The sequence below is a fragment of the Mus pahari genome, chromosome 11, assembly GCF_900095145.1.
Source record: "Mus pahari chromosome 11, PAHARI_EIJ_v1.1, whole genome shotgun sequence".
NCBI classification, from domain to species: Eukaryota; Metazoa; Chordata; class Mammalia; order Rodentia; family Muridae; genus Mus; species Mus pahari.
In genome coordinates, this window is record NC_034600.1 from 9,007,711 (window position 1) to 9,021,513 (window position 13,803).

General features: G+C 37.6%; 1 protein-coding gene across 1 annotated transcript in view; it reads left to right on the forward strand.

Moving 5' to 3' along the window:
- Nucleotides 1–13,803, forward strand: part of Kiaa0825 (KIAA0825 ortholog) — a 398,643-nt gene that overhangs the window by 3,070 nt on the left and 381,770 nt on the right. Inside the window, exon 2 of the mRNA XM_029544170.1 lies at nt 7,881–7,926. The gene's annotated coding sequence lies outside the window, so the exon portion shown is untranslated. The remainder of the gene's footprint in view (nt 1–7,880; nt 7,927–13,803) is intronic.

Below are 13,803 nucleotides of genomic sequence, written 5' to 3' on the forward strand. Positions count from 1 at the left end.
GAGAGAGAGAGAGAGAGAGAGAGAGAGAGAGAGAGAGAGAGAGAGAGAGAGAGAGAGAGAGCGCTTTCAAAAAGAACATGGATGAAAAATCATCTCTGTCTTAGGTACAATAATGCATCATATTAGAAGTCAATCAATGTATACTTTAACATAATTAAACATAGTAAACTTTGATGATTACAAGATTTAAAGGCCATGTTCATTGACCTAGTTAATTTGTAGCTGTGAATAATATAAAGTCTGATTATTGGCCAATTTTATTATTTTAACCCAAAGGTAAAGGAATTCTAGAGGACCAGCTAACACTGAAGGGAGCTATTCAGACACACATATGTATATATTTACATGTAAATGTCAACTATTGGGCTGGAGAGATGGCTCAGAGGTTAAGAGCACTGGACGATCTTCCAGAGGTCCTGAGTTCAATTCCCAGCAACCACATGGTGGCTCACAACCATCTGTAATGGGGTCTGATACCCTTTTCTGGGATGTCTGAAGAGAGTGACTGTGTATTCACATATATGAAATAAATAATAATAATTTAAAAATGTCAACAGTGGTTGCCTTCTGTCTCCTATGCAATGTGATCCTTAGTCTTCACAGTACTAGGGTATTAATGCTTCTTTTACAGATGATAAAGCTGAGGCAGGAGTAGCTTTGTACATTGTCCAAGTTCATAGACAGTTATTAAGTATCAGACCTATGATTTGAACCCATATATTACCAGGCTGTAATCTTAACAAAATTGTCAGATTGCCTCCAGTTAGGTCTTAATCCTGGCATAGCTCTGATTTATATGTTGTGTTAGCTACAGAGAAAGATCTAGGATAGCTGTACTTTCAGATTTGAGTGAGTAAGTTTATTATTTTTCAACCTAAAGTAAAAGAGTATATAGCAAGAGATACATATGTAGCAAGATATCATCAAATTAAGTGATCAAGACTTCTGGGCAAAACTGACTGCCTTTAAGGCATTCAGCTGGAGTTCCTGATCCCCAATCCTTGGGTAAGTCTTCTAAGTGAAGCAACAAATAGTAGCAGATAGAGATAACATGAGCAATGTGGGTTCCCACTGCATGCGGTGAAACCAACTGGAGAAGTCAAGGCAGTCAGCTCGATTTTCCAAAGATGAGCTTTCCAGGGCTAAACTTCTGGCTTCTCTTTCCCACTGTTTATATCATGAAAGAGACAACAACATCTTTCGAAACCTGGAAGGGGAGAACATTTGAAATGTAAATAAATCAAATAACCAATTTAAAAAAAAGAAAAGAGAAAATAGTTTACCTACTAGCTGTTCTTAAAGGCACCATGTTGTTACGTATGGGATAAGAGGAATGTAGGTAACCCTACTTTTCAGTGAGTTCAAATAGCACAGGATATTTTACCAAGATAATATGTATTATAATATATAAAGGAATTTTATCCCCTTACTGGATAGATAATATATTACTTGATAGCAGTTGTAGTGTACTAGAAAACCTTGGTCAGTGGGGCTTTGTGTGTGTACTGTGTTTTCCCCAAGGAGCAACATAGACTCATGGTTTCCTAATGAAATGGACAAGATTCGAGTTTTGGGCATTTTGGATTTTAATTATGAGCCTTATTCTTTTTTCTATTTTATTCTTTTTTTTTTTTTTTTTTTACACTCCATATTTTATTCCTCCCTTGCCCAATTCTCCCTCTGACTGTTCCACATCTCATACCTCCTCTCCATCCTCTGTCTCCTCGTGGATGCCCCNACATCTCATACCTCCTCTCCATCCTCTGTCTCCTCGTGGATGCCCCCAGCCCCCACCCCACCTGACCTCTAAACTCCCTGGGACCTCCAGTCTCATGAAGGTTAGGTGCATCATCTCTGAATGAACACAGACCTGGAAATCCTCTGCTGTATGTGTGTTGGGGGCCTCATATCAGATGGCGTATGCTGCCTGTTTGGTGGTTCAGTGTTTGAGAGATCTCAGGGGGTCCAGATTAATTGAGACTGCTGGTCCTTCTACAGGATCACCCTTCTCCTCAGCTTTCACCTTTCCCTAATTCAAAAAAATGGGTCAGCTGCTTCTATCCACTTGTTGCATGCAAATATATGCAGCTGACTCTTTCACCTGCTTGTTGGATCTTTCAGGGATCTGTCATGATAGGTACCTTTTTGAGAGCACTCCATAGCCTCAGTAATAGTGTCAGGCCTTGAGACCTCCCCTTGAGCTGGATCCCACTTTGTGCCCGTCTTCTTTCCCTCAGGCTCCTCTCCATTTCCATCCCTGTAATTCTTTCAGACAGGAACAATTATGGGTCAGAGTAGTGACTGTGGGATGGCAACCCAATCCCTCACTTGATGTCCTGTCTTCCTGATGGAGGTGGGCTCTCTAAATTCCCTCTCCCTACTGTCTGGCATTTCATCCCTTTGAGTCCTGAGAGTCTCTCATCTCTCAAGTCTCTGGTGCATTCTGGAGGGGCCCCTCAACCTCCTATTTCCTGAAGTTGCCTGTTTCCATTCTTTTACTGGCCCTCAGGGCTTCAGTCCTTTTCCCTCACCCAATACCAGATCAGGTTCCCTACTACCCCCACTCCCTCCTCATTCATTTTCCTTCCCAGGTCCCTCCCTCTCTCCCTCTCCACTTGGGATTGTTTTCTTCTCTCTCCTAAGTGGGACTGAGGTGTCCTCACTTGGGCACTTTAGCTTGTTGACCTTCTTGAGTTCTGTGGACTGTATCTTGGATAGTCTATAATTTTTTGGGGAGCGGGGGGTGGGGGTGGGAGGCTAATATCCACTTATTAGTGATGACATACCATGCACATCCTTTGGGGTCTAAGTTACCTCACTCAGGGTGATATTTTCTTGTTCCATCTTTTTGCCTGCAAAATTCAGGGTTTCCTCGTTCTTAATAGCTGAGTAGTATTCCATTGTGTAAATGAACCACATTTTCTGTATCCATTCTTCTGTCATGGGACATCTAGGTGGTTTCCAGATTCTAGCTATGAAAATAAGGCTGCTCTGACCATAGTGGAACACGTGCCCCTGTGGCATGGTGAAGCATCTTTTGGGTATATTCCCAAGAGTGGTATAGCTGGATCTTCAGGTAGATTTATTTCCAATTTTCTGAGGAATCTCCAGATTGATTTCCAGAGTGGTTGTACCAGTTTGCAATCCCACCAGCAATGGAGGAGTGTTCCTCTTTCTCCACATGCTTTCCAACATTTATTGTCACTTGAGGTTTTTTTGTTGTTGTTGTTGTTGTTGTTGTTGTTTGTTTTTCGAGACAGGGTTTCTCTGTGTAGCCCTGGCTGTCCTGGAACTCACTTTGTAGACCAGGCTGGCCTCAAACTCAGAAATCCGCCTGCCTCTGCCTTCTGAGTGCTGGAAGAGCTCTTAACCGCTGAGCCATCTCTCCAGCCCGACACTTTTTTTTTTTTTTTTTTTTGAAAGCTTTGAATATTTTCTAGTATGGACTTCTTATTACCATGGGATGAAGTTAGTGATTAATGATATTGATGTTCACCTGTGTCATAAATAGTTTTCTCTTCATAAGATGTTCTTTTTGTCTTTGTGTAGCTTGATTATATCTTGTTATGAATGTATTTGTTCTGCTTGTAATACTTAAGATTCTTTGATAGATATGTTAATGTTGATCATGAAGTTTATTATGTTTTAATCTATTATGTTCTCACATGTTATCACTTTATCTGTATCCCTTGTTAAGATTCCTTTTATGATTTTTTCATTTGTTTGTTTTTAATATTTGTGATTTTTCTCACATCTGAATCTTTGTTCATACTTTAAAAATTCTTATTTCTTTCTCTTGTTAAGGTAAAATAATTTATATTCATTCAACTTAAATTATTATTTCTTTAGTTATAGACTGAAAAAGGCTTATAATGAATTTTATTTACTGTTTTGCAAATTCAAATTCAGAATTTCCATTTTGTCACTTCTATATTTTTATTATTCATTCTCTTGCTCATGGCGACTAAGAACTTGCAATCCTTCTGCCTCTACCACCCAAGTAGCTGGTATACAGATGTTCATCAACATACCTGCCTGTTTCCCTCATCTGTTTTCTGTTAAAAAATATACTTATTAAAATGTTGAGATAGGGTCTCATTTTGAAGCCCTAGCTATCCTGGAATTCACCATGTGAACAAGTCACTGTTGGCCCTGAATTAGCAGAGATCCCTCTTCCTCTTCCTTCCAAGTGTTAGGATTAAAGGTGTGTGCCTCATGCCCACCTAGAACATAGCTTTAAAGTCTTTATTTTAAGCCAGCAGTGTGAGAGTACGTAGCTCATTGCTCTTAGCTTTTCTTCTGTCTTTATATCTTCATATCTTATTGAAAACTGGCTATTTTAGGTCATATATTGTAACAACTCTAGAATCTGTTGTTTTTTTTTTATTATATTATTATTCTTTTCCTCCTTAAAGTTTTCATTGCCACTTTACTTTTAAATTAATTTCCCTATAATAAATATATTGTGATATATACATATACATGCATATATATGTATATATATACATATATATATATACATACATATATATATATAACTTAGTGTTATATGCTCATAAATGTTTGTATTTTTAAAGTCTTGTTTTTAGTTTTACATTTGGTTCCTTGGACTCACCCTGTGTTTTTGGAGTTTGATGGTGCCTGTGTTTATAAATTGTGCTTAAATTCTCTACGTCAGTAATGATAATATCTCAAGTCATGGTGGATCTCTGTAATGATGAAGGAGTGCTGTGTGTAAGACAGACCAGATTATACTTCCTCTCGTCTCCTTTTCTATCTTCTCTTTCCATATCCTAGCTTTGTGCTTCTTTGGTTTCCTCTTTTCATGCTGTCCAATTTGGCCAAAGCCAAGCACATTTGTTCCAATTATGAGCATGATGACCTGGGACTGATAGAACTGTTATTGTTAGCTGCCTGTGCTTTCCCACTTCCAACATCTTTACTTCCCTGACAGGCATGATTGTGTTAAATGAATTCTCTTTGGCCATTGCAGAGAAGTTTCTGGTCCTAATTGTCTTTCCTCAACTGAATAAACATGTCTGCTGACTAAATTGTAATTGATTTCAACAAAAGTAGCTAGAATAATATAATCATTTTAAAAATGATTTAAAATCTTGAATATTAAATGATAAACTTTAATTAGCTTTAATCTGAGTATGACAAAGAAATGAAATATATACTAAAAGAAAATGAGCTAAATAAATTCAGTTAACAAAATGTAATGTAGTTGAGCCAATGATTATGGCCCATGTCTTTAATCCCAGCACTCAAGAGGCAGAGGCAGGTGGAGCTCTATGAGGCCAACCTGATCTACAGAGCAAGTTTCAGGATAGTCAAGGTTACTCAGAGAAACCCTATCTCTAAAAACCAAAAATAAATTAAAAGGTTTTAAAATATAATTATTTAAAAGAATAAAAAAACCTATTTTCATGCCCTTGCAAGTCAATTCTCCCCTGAACTGTTAACTGTTCGTCAGGTCTGCCTAGGTCTATATTTTCTTTACAAGGAGAGTATTGGTGGATGGTTCTTGACCACAGTGGGAAGTCCTGCTTCTGGTCTTGTTTCGTGAATAGACTTTTTCTTCTCTTGATTTTCTCAGTTTGGTGGAAATTGTACATGTTCTATTAATTATTTATGATTTCTTTTGGGTAATTTTTAATTTTGTCTAGATATCAAATATAGACTTTTTTATCCAGGAAAAAAAATACTTAGCTTTTGTTGATGAATTAAAAATTAACTTCTGCCTTTATGCTTGGCATTTTTCCTTGTATAAATCATAATAAAGGGGGAAAAAGGAGATTTTTGGAAATGATTGAAATGAACTTGTGTTTGATGAGCACTGGTGGGGAGGAGGATGCTTTGTTCTGGATAAACACACCATCAAAGAAATACATAAAATGATTATAACATTCAAAATGCAAATTGCATATAAAGAAATCTAACAATCAGTACATACAGGAAACACCCATGAAAGTAATACATGAAATGACATATAACACACATAGTTTAGAAAATTCAATGCAGCCTGGCAGTGGTGGCACATTCCTTCAATACCAGCACTCAGGAGGCAGAGGCAGGCAGGTCTCTGTGATTTCAAGGCCAGCATGGTCTACAGAGTGATTCCAAGACAGCGAGGGCTGCAAAGAGAAATCTGGACTTTAAAAAAAACAAAAACAAAAACAAAAAAACCAAACCAAACACCAACTGTCCTCCCCCACCCCACCCTACCCTTTCCCCTCCAAAAAAACCCCTCAATGTCATGGTCTGGAGCTGTAGCTTAATAGGTGAGTGCTGGCCTAGCATGCTTAATGTCCTAGGTTCAGTCCCATGGAGAAAAAAATTCAGTGCTGTCTTGTTGCTCAATTAGACCAATGCAATCTCACTAAATTGATTGAATAAAATACTATCACAGGATGTTCTGAATTACATGTGAGAACCAAAACTCGCTAGGCAAAAATAATATAGTGTACTCGTTGCAGACAAAGATAGACTCAAAGGTGGTAACTTATTAATGAAATTGTAGTCATGGACCAGAATCTCAGATAGCCATAAATCAATTTAATCAGAATCTTTTAAAAAATAATCTCAATTATCTGGAGTATCTTAAACGGAGGTAGGTATGTTTTAAAAAATTCCTTATGTTAGAGAATGGTTAGATAATATTGTAACACAAATACCAAATGACAATTACAGAACCAATTTTTTACAAGTCTGCCTAGAAAATGGGAGAAAGATGGCTTTACTAAACTGCCTGGAATAATGGGTAACTAAATAGCAAAAAAACAGTTGGATTGAGTCATATTGTCTGTTTTTCATGGTCCAGGACCAAAGATATCCTAAAGAGAAATAAATACTTGCTTCTCCCTTCAACTTTACTACTTTAACAAACTACTGAAACCTTGAGTGATTAAAATTTCCCAAGAAGTCTTTTTTTTTTTTTAAATATTTATTTATTATATGTAAGTACACTGTTGCTGTCTTCAGACACTCCAGAAGAGGGCGCCAGATTTCATTACAGATGGTTGTGAGCCACCATGTGGTTGCTGGGATTTGAACTCAGGACCTTTGGAAGAGCAGTCAGTGCTCTTAACCACTGAGCCATCTCTCCAGCCCCCAAGAAGTCTTATACGAGGAGAAGGAAAGGCTGAGACCAGGTGCTCCTCACAGGAGCAGCTTGTCTCCAGGAACAATGGTAATTCATGCAGTCTGGCAGTTTGTCAGACTACCTTTCAAGAGAGATGGAGCTGGGACCTTGATGGTCAGAGATGGATGGGGTCACATCTTGACCTGGACTGCAGGCTTCTACTTACCTCTTGCTTTCTGTTTAATCCTAAACCTACTGTCAGAACCAGCAAAGATGGATTTCGGGGTCGAGGGTCACTGGACCACAGTGATTAAATCTTTCTCTGCTTTTCACTATTCTTTCTTTCTTTGAGCTATGAGTGGAAGAGCCTAACTTTTGGGGGTGTTGGTGCCCCAGGCTCTGACCCTAACAACCCCAGGAATATCACTGGACCTTAATCTGTTTGAGCTGAAGTTCTTTAGGAATGATCCGTATTTAGAGAGTAAAGTTTTAAGTGCATAAAGTGCCATTATTATGATGTACCTACTCTCTGGCCCTTTTTTCAGGAGCCCATAACCTCCATAGTGTTATTTATCCCAACATAATTCATTCAGAGTTCAAACCTATAGGCATAATATTAAATTAGAAATGTTACTGTCAGAGTGGAGGGCTTGTGTTTTGAATGTGTTTCTCTCCCCCATGGGGTCCGTGGTGAAGCATTGTCTAATCATAGATTTGGAAAAGATTGCTGAAGAAACATTTCTGCTAACAACTTACAAAGAAATCTTTTTTTTTTTTTTTTTTTTAATCTGTTTAGGATTAGAAGACCGGTTTATTCTTAGAATCTTCTGAAATAAAATTAGGTAAGCAATGCTTTTCCTCATATTTTGAATAATTTGTAGGTTTCTATAATTGTATTCCTGTGGCCTCTTGCAGAATACAGTTAGTGTATTTCTTTAGGAAGTTAGCATGCCAGCCAGCTGTCAGCCTTATGATATACCTGGTGTCTGATGTAAGGGGAAGTACAGTTCAATTTTAAACCAAGTTTTCTGCATGTCAGTGCAGATGGCCTGCCACAATCTCTTATTGATGGTTTCTTTGAAATTCCCCATTCCACATTGTCTAATTTTATTTTTAAATCTTTTGTGTGAGATGAAACCATCACTAACTGACTTTGTCTGTAGTTAAAAATCAATGCATTGAGTGAAGTAGTCTGTACTTGCATTACCCCTTCTCATTTCTACAAATCAAATACCACCACTTGTTTAGCTTGTGACTTGTCTAACATGTTGAAAGCATTCACTACAAGGCATAATGCCCAAGTTCTGAGAGAGAGAGAACTCTGACAAGTTCACTCAAAGGGAAAAGAGGAATAATTGATAAAAGGCACTGCAGATAATGATGCCAGTCAGTGATTGGAAATGCATAGGCTCACCTTTTAATGAATTAGATTTGTCAACAGCCAATGTTTTATGCACTACTCCTAATAAAAGTGGCACATGAGGAATTGCAGTTCTTTGAGGATAGCTTCTTCAAAGCTTTAGGATATCTTCAATTCCAAGACATTTTTAAATAATAGATATTTAAAAGTATGTTTAAATAATATTAAGGTTATGACATAAACACCAAATGACAAAATTCGGGAGTTTCAAAGAAGCAGCTGACGTGCCGTCACTGTTTCACCAAGCAATTGTGTCTTAAATTAGAGGATAACAGGCTGATTTGGGGATTTTCTGTCAGTTTAACTTTAACTTCTTCTGTTGTTTTGGTTGGTGTCACAACCTTAATGTCAACTTTTCAAATAGATTTCTACATTTCCTTTAGTTTGGGGTCATTAAAAATTGCATCTGATAAATCTAAGTGGCATAAATAGGTCACACTGAAGTGAAGTTTCTTGCTTTCTGGAACTGAGTGACAGTGAATACCTGCCATGTCAAGTAAAAAAGCTAGCTCAGGCATCTTTGTAAGTTTTCTTTTGCAGATGTACTTGCTTTAGAAAAACATGAAGCCAAATAAGATATGATGTTGGTATCATTCTGCACATCCTGTTCTTCTTGCGTTCATAATCCTAGTGATTTAATATTGGCATTTTTTGCCTCTGATATTATTTTTAAACGTGAAATAGCAGGTGATCATGGAAGAGACAAAGGTCAGATGATAGATGTGAGATGTTTTTCAGGTTGGGATTTTATCTTTATTTCAGTCCTAACTTTACTATTTTTGACCCACTAGTTCTTACCATGGATCATTCCTAAATCACCACAATTCTTAAGTTTGTTTTTTTTTCCCTAAAGCTCAGTCCTTAAACAACAAGAGGAAATTTTAGTTTTAAAGCAACTATAGATATTTCTAATTTAGAGGAAGTTTTTCAAATAAGTGAATTGGAACATACTGTGTACCTGCACTATGGAATATGTCTTGTGACATAGAAATGAAGTGTGGTCTTTAAATAGTTGAAACCCAGATAGCTTCGTGCAAATTCAATCATACAAGGCTCAGATTTGTGTATTTAATAAAGCCACATAGTGCATCTCACTTATGTAGTTAATGTCCTTTAGTGTGAAATGATGTCCTGGTGGCTGCTTGTAAAAGAATGATAGCTTTGTCTTTGTGTTTAATGTTTCTGTTAGATCATTTGATTCCAGACATGGCTTTCTAATGGGATACAATATATACTTTAATATTTGTTCAATAACACCAAGGGATGACACTGAGTTCTTCGTATATGCTACAGAGTCTTCAAAGTGCAACCTGTGGGTTGCCTTGTGTGATCTTGATACCATTCCTTTAGTTGCAGAGATGCTAGAGAGAAGTTTAAGTAGCTCCTAAGGAATACAGATTGACCCAGACAAAAATGCCACTCCAGGGTTTGAGGTACAAACACTCAAAATGGGAGGCCAGGCCAACAGAGTTCCTGTTGTTTAGGAATGTATTAGAAAGACAGAATATTGGAACTACTGAATATCTCCATTATTAAAAATAATGACTGATATTGGACAAACAACTTTAAGCTATGTCACATTTATATGTAGAATATCACCTATCTTTTAAAATAATTTTCAAGTTTTAAGTATGATAAGTATGATACTTAAATTCTATCTTTATGCTGATTTGGGGATTTGTTGTCATTGCAGGTGCATTAGTAAGATATCTAGTAGTTAAACACAGCAGAGATGACCTAGATCAAAATATCTGAAAGGTATCATATGAAGTACAGAATAAAATAATTCCAGAACATTAACAGGCCTTTCCTTCTAAGTAAAATTTCCAGCATTTAAAATTTCATTGAGGACTGGAGACAGCTCAGCCGTTAGAAGCACTGACTGTTTTTCCAGAGGTCCTGATTTCAATTCCCAGCTACCACATGGTGGCTCACAACCATCTGTAATAGGATCTGATGCCCTCTTCTGGTGTGTCAGAGGACAGGGACAGTGTACTCACTTACATAAAACAAATTTTAAAAAATTAAAAAAATTTAAATTTTATTGAGTTGATTTTAGAAACAAACAGACTGAGTTTATTCTTACCTCTTATTTGTAGTTTCAGGAAACTTGTAACTCAATATCTTAGCTTTCTTATCCAGAAAACGAGGGGTAAAGCCACACTTTACAGGTTGTAAGGATAAATACATGCATATGAAGGACTCACGTCTCTCTTATGTAATTAACTGGCCTTTTCTTATCTGTGTTTTCCATCTTTATGTGTATGTGTGGGGGTTTATGCATGTGGCAGTCAGAGGTCAACATCCAGTGCCCTTCCTTAAGATTGATTGCTATTTATCTTATTTTTCCAGACAGATTCTCTCATTGAACCTGGAGCTTATTGATTCAGTGTTGGTAGTTAGCCATCTTAGTTGAGTTTCTTTTTTCTTTTTCTTTTTCTTTTTTTTTTTTTTTTTTTCAAAGATTTATTTTTTATATGTAAGTATACTGTAGCTGTCTTCAGACACTCCAGAAGAGGGCATCAGTTTTCACTGCGGATGCTTGTGAGCCACCATATGGTTGCTGGGATTTGAACTCAGGACCTTTGGAAGACCAGTCGGTGCTCTTAACCACTGAGCCATCTCGCCAGCCCCTTAGTTGAGTTTCTATTGCTGTGATAAAGACCCTGACCAAAAGCATCTTGGGGAAGAAAGGGTTATTGATGGATGCCGAGGCAGGAAGCCCAAAAGCAGAAACAGGCAAACACCATGGTGAAATGCTTCTTGTTTTCTTTTCCTGTCCTCCTCATCCTGCTTTCTTAAACCACTGAAGACAGCCTGCCTAGGGGCACCATAATGGGCTGGGCCCAACCATTTGAATTGTTAATCAATAAAAAGCTTCACAGACTTGCCTGGGCAATCTGATGGCCGTCCTCCAATTAAAGGCACCCTCCTCCCACAAAACTCATTGGTGTCCAGTTGACAAAAACCTAACCAGCACACCAGCCAGTGAGCTTTATATATTTACCTGTGTACATCCGTGTGTCCTGAACTGAAGCCGTCATATATGTATGGCAGAAACTTTATTGACTGAGCCATCTCTTTACCACCTCTTGTCTCCAGCTACTTTTTTTCAATCAACATTTTACTATGTAGCCTAGGCTACCTACAAATCTGTGGCCCTCCTGTTTCCATCTCTTGAGTGTTGTATGTCACCACAGCCAGCTGCTTCCCATCCCTGAATACATTCACACTTCATATGTGTTCTTTTCTCTGTGATAAGTTATCAAATACTTTTCATTAGGAAAGCTCACCACAAACCCATAAACTGAGATATTTTCTGTTTGAATCCAAACCACAAACTTTTGTTTTTGTGTTCTCTGCAGTCCTGTGCCACTCTTGACCTGTGTGCCAGTAGATGTCACATGATTGTATGTTTAACCTGCTTGGTTTAAAATGAAAATGAAATGTGCTAATGTCATATTTCAGTTTTAAGCTTCTGTGCTTCTCATGTTACAGTCCTGTAATCTCAGCTCCCCAGAAAGCTAAGGTACGAACATAACAGACCAAAGTCAGCCAGGGTGTAACTGTTCTTCAAAACTGAATAAAGATAATGTGATGTGAGGCCATTTGTCCAATCTCTTAATAAAAGTAATACAGGAAAGTTAGGTGAGTAGACATGTTTGTTTAAAGGCTAGAAGCTAGAGAAACTGGTTTGTTTCCTTCTATGTGAACATAATTCAGACATAATCACATGAGTCCTTGGAGGAAGAGTGGTTTGGTATGCAAATGCTTGCCTAATAATATTTGGAGCATGTCAACAGTGGGAGGTGGAACTGTGTGTTCTTGGAGGGCAACACTTTGATGCTTACCTGTAAATGGCATCGGGATAAAAATGCTTGGTGAGAAAAATGCCCAGGGGAGCATTTTCACTACCAGCTTGGGTTCCTAAACTGAAAGCATTTAATTTACCACATCTGGCATGACCCAGGTGTTTAGGTATTTAGCAAGTGTCTCTAACCACTCGGTTTTAGTTGGCTTTGGGCTGTGCTTTTTGAAAAGCATTGCTACAGGCAGACATTACTGGGGAGAAAAAAAAAGGGTGGGACTTTTGTTGATAAATGTTTGTAACGTTATCCTCTTTCATAATTTTTTTCAGCCTCTAACCCTCTCTTGTTTACATCCCATGGCTTGGTGTCATGCCCACCAGTGCTCTCCAGGCAAATCCTTACTCTTCTGCTTTTTTGTCTTGCTTTCTGTTTTTCATCGTGTCTTAGAGAATCCCTTTTCTAAATCAGTCGTCCATTTATAGGTAATCCTACAAAGTGATCACAAAATTCTCTTTCCTACAAAAATCTTGAGCTAAGGCTAGGGGTTGAAATAAATTTAGAATCTGTAGAAAATATTTAAGAAAAAGAAAAATTACTAGGAAGGAGTCAAATAAGAAGTAGAAAGTATCTGGACAGTTGTTTAAGGTAAGTGATGCTTTATAATTTTTAAAAAATTTCAACACCCACAGGTCAGCTCTTTAGGGTTTGTTTGCTTGCCTGTGGGCTATCATCTCAGAAGTTGAAATCTATATTCTGGTTGTCTGTATCTTGGTCTTCTATGTAGCATGCCATTAAGGAATTGTGGTTCATTTTTGTTTCCAGCTTCTTTGGGTTAACAAGTACCTCGGTCATTCCTGAGATGTAATTTTGGGTGTGTGTTTCACAGTGTTTCCAGAAGTTTTAAGTGAGGAAGGAAAACCCACCCTGAGGACAGGCAATAAATAAAATGGGGAAGGAAGAAAACAACCGCTGAGCACTGGCTTGCCTCGTCCTTGTTTACTGGCCCATCCCATAGCGAGCTGGTTTTGGAGCCATGCTTTCCTTACTGTGATGGATGGCATTCCTTCTCAACCTCAACCGTGGCCTTAAATAAGTGTTTTTTGTCATATCAACAGCATCAAGAGAAACAGCACTAATTTTTGTACTTCTCTATCTCTGGCCTGAACATTTCCATTTACACAAGTAACTCAAAACAGTATGGCTAATATTGAACATGCCATACCTTCTTATCACTATTTTATACCAAGGTTTTTAAAAATCTGTTCATAAACTGTCATTCTGTCGTGATATTGAAGAATCAGAATTTCCCTCATAATAATTTAGCTCTTATAATAAACTCTGCAACCTCAATCCTCTACTATAGAACACTTTGCTGAGTGTGTGTGAGGTATATACTTAATCATCCCCCAAACCAAAATTAATTAATAAATTAATTTGTGGCTCAAACTAGTAGAAAGCTATAACTGTTTGTCAGAAAATATATTTTATGT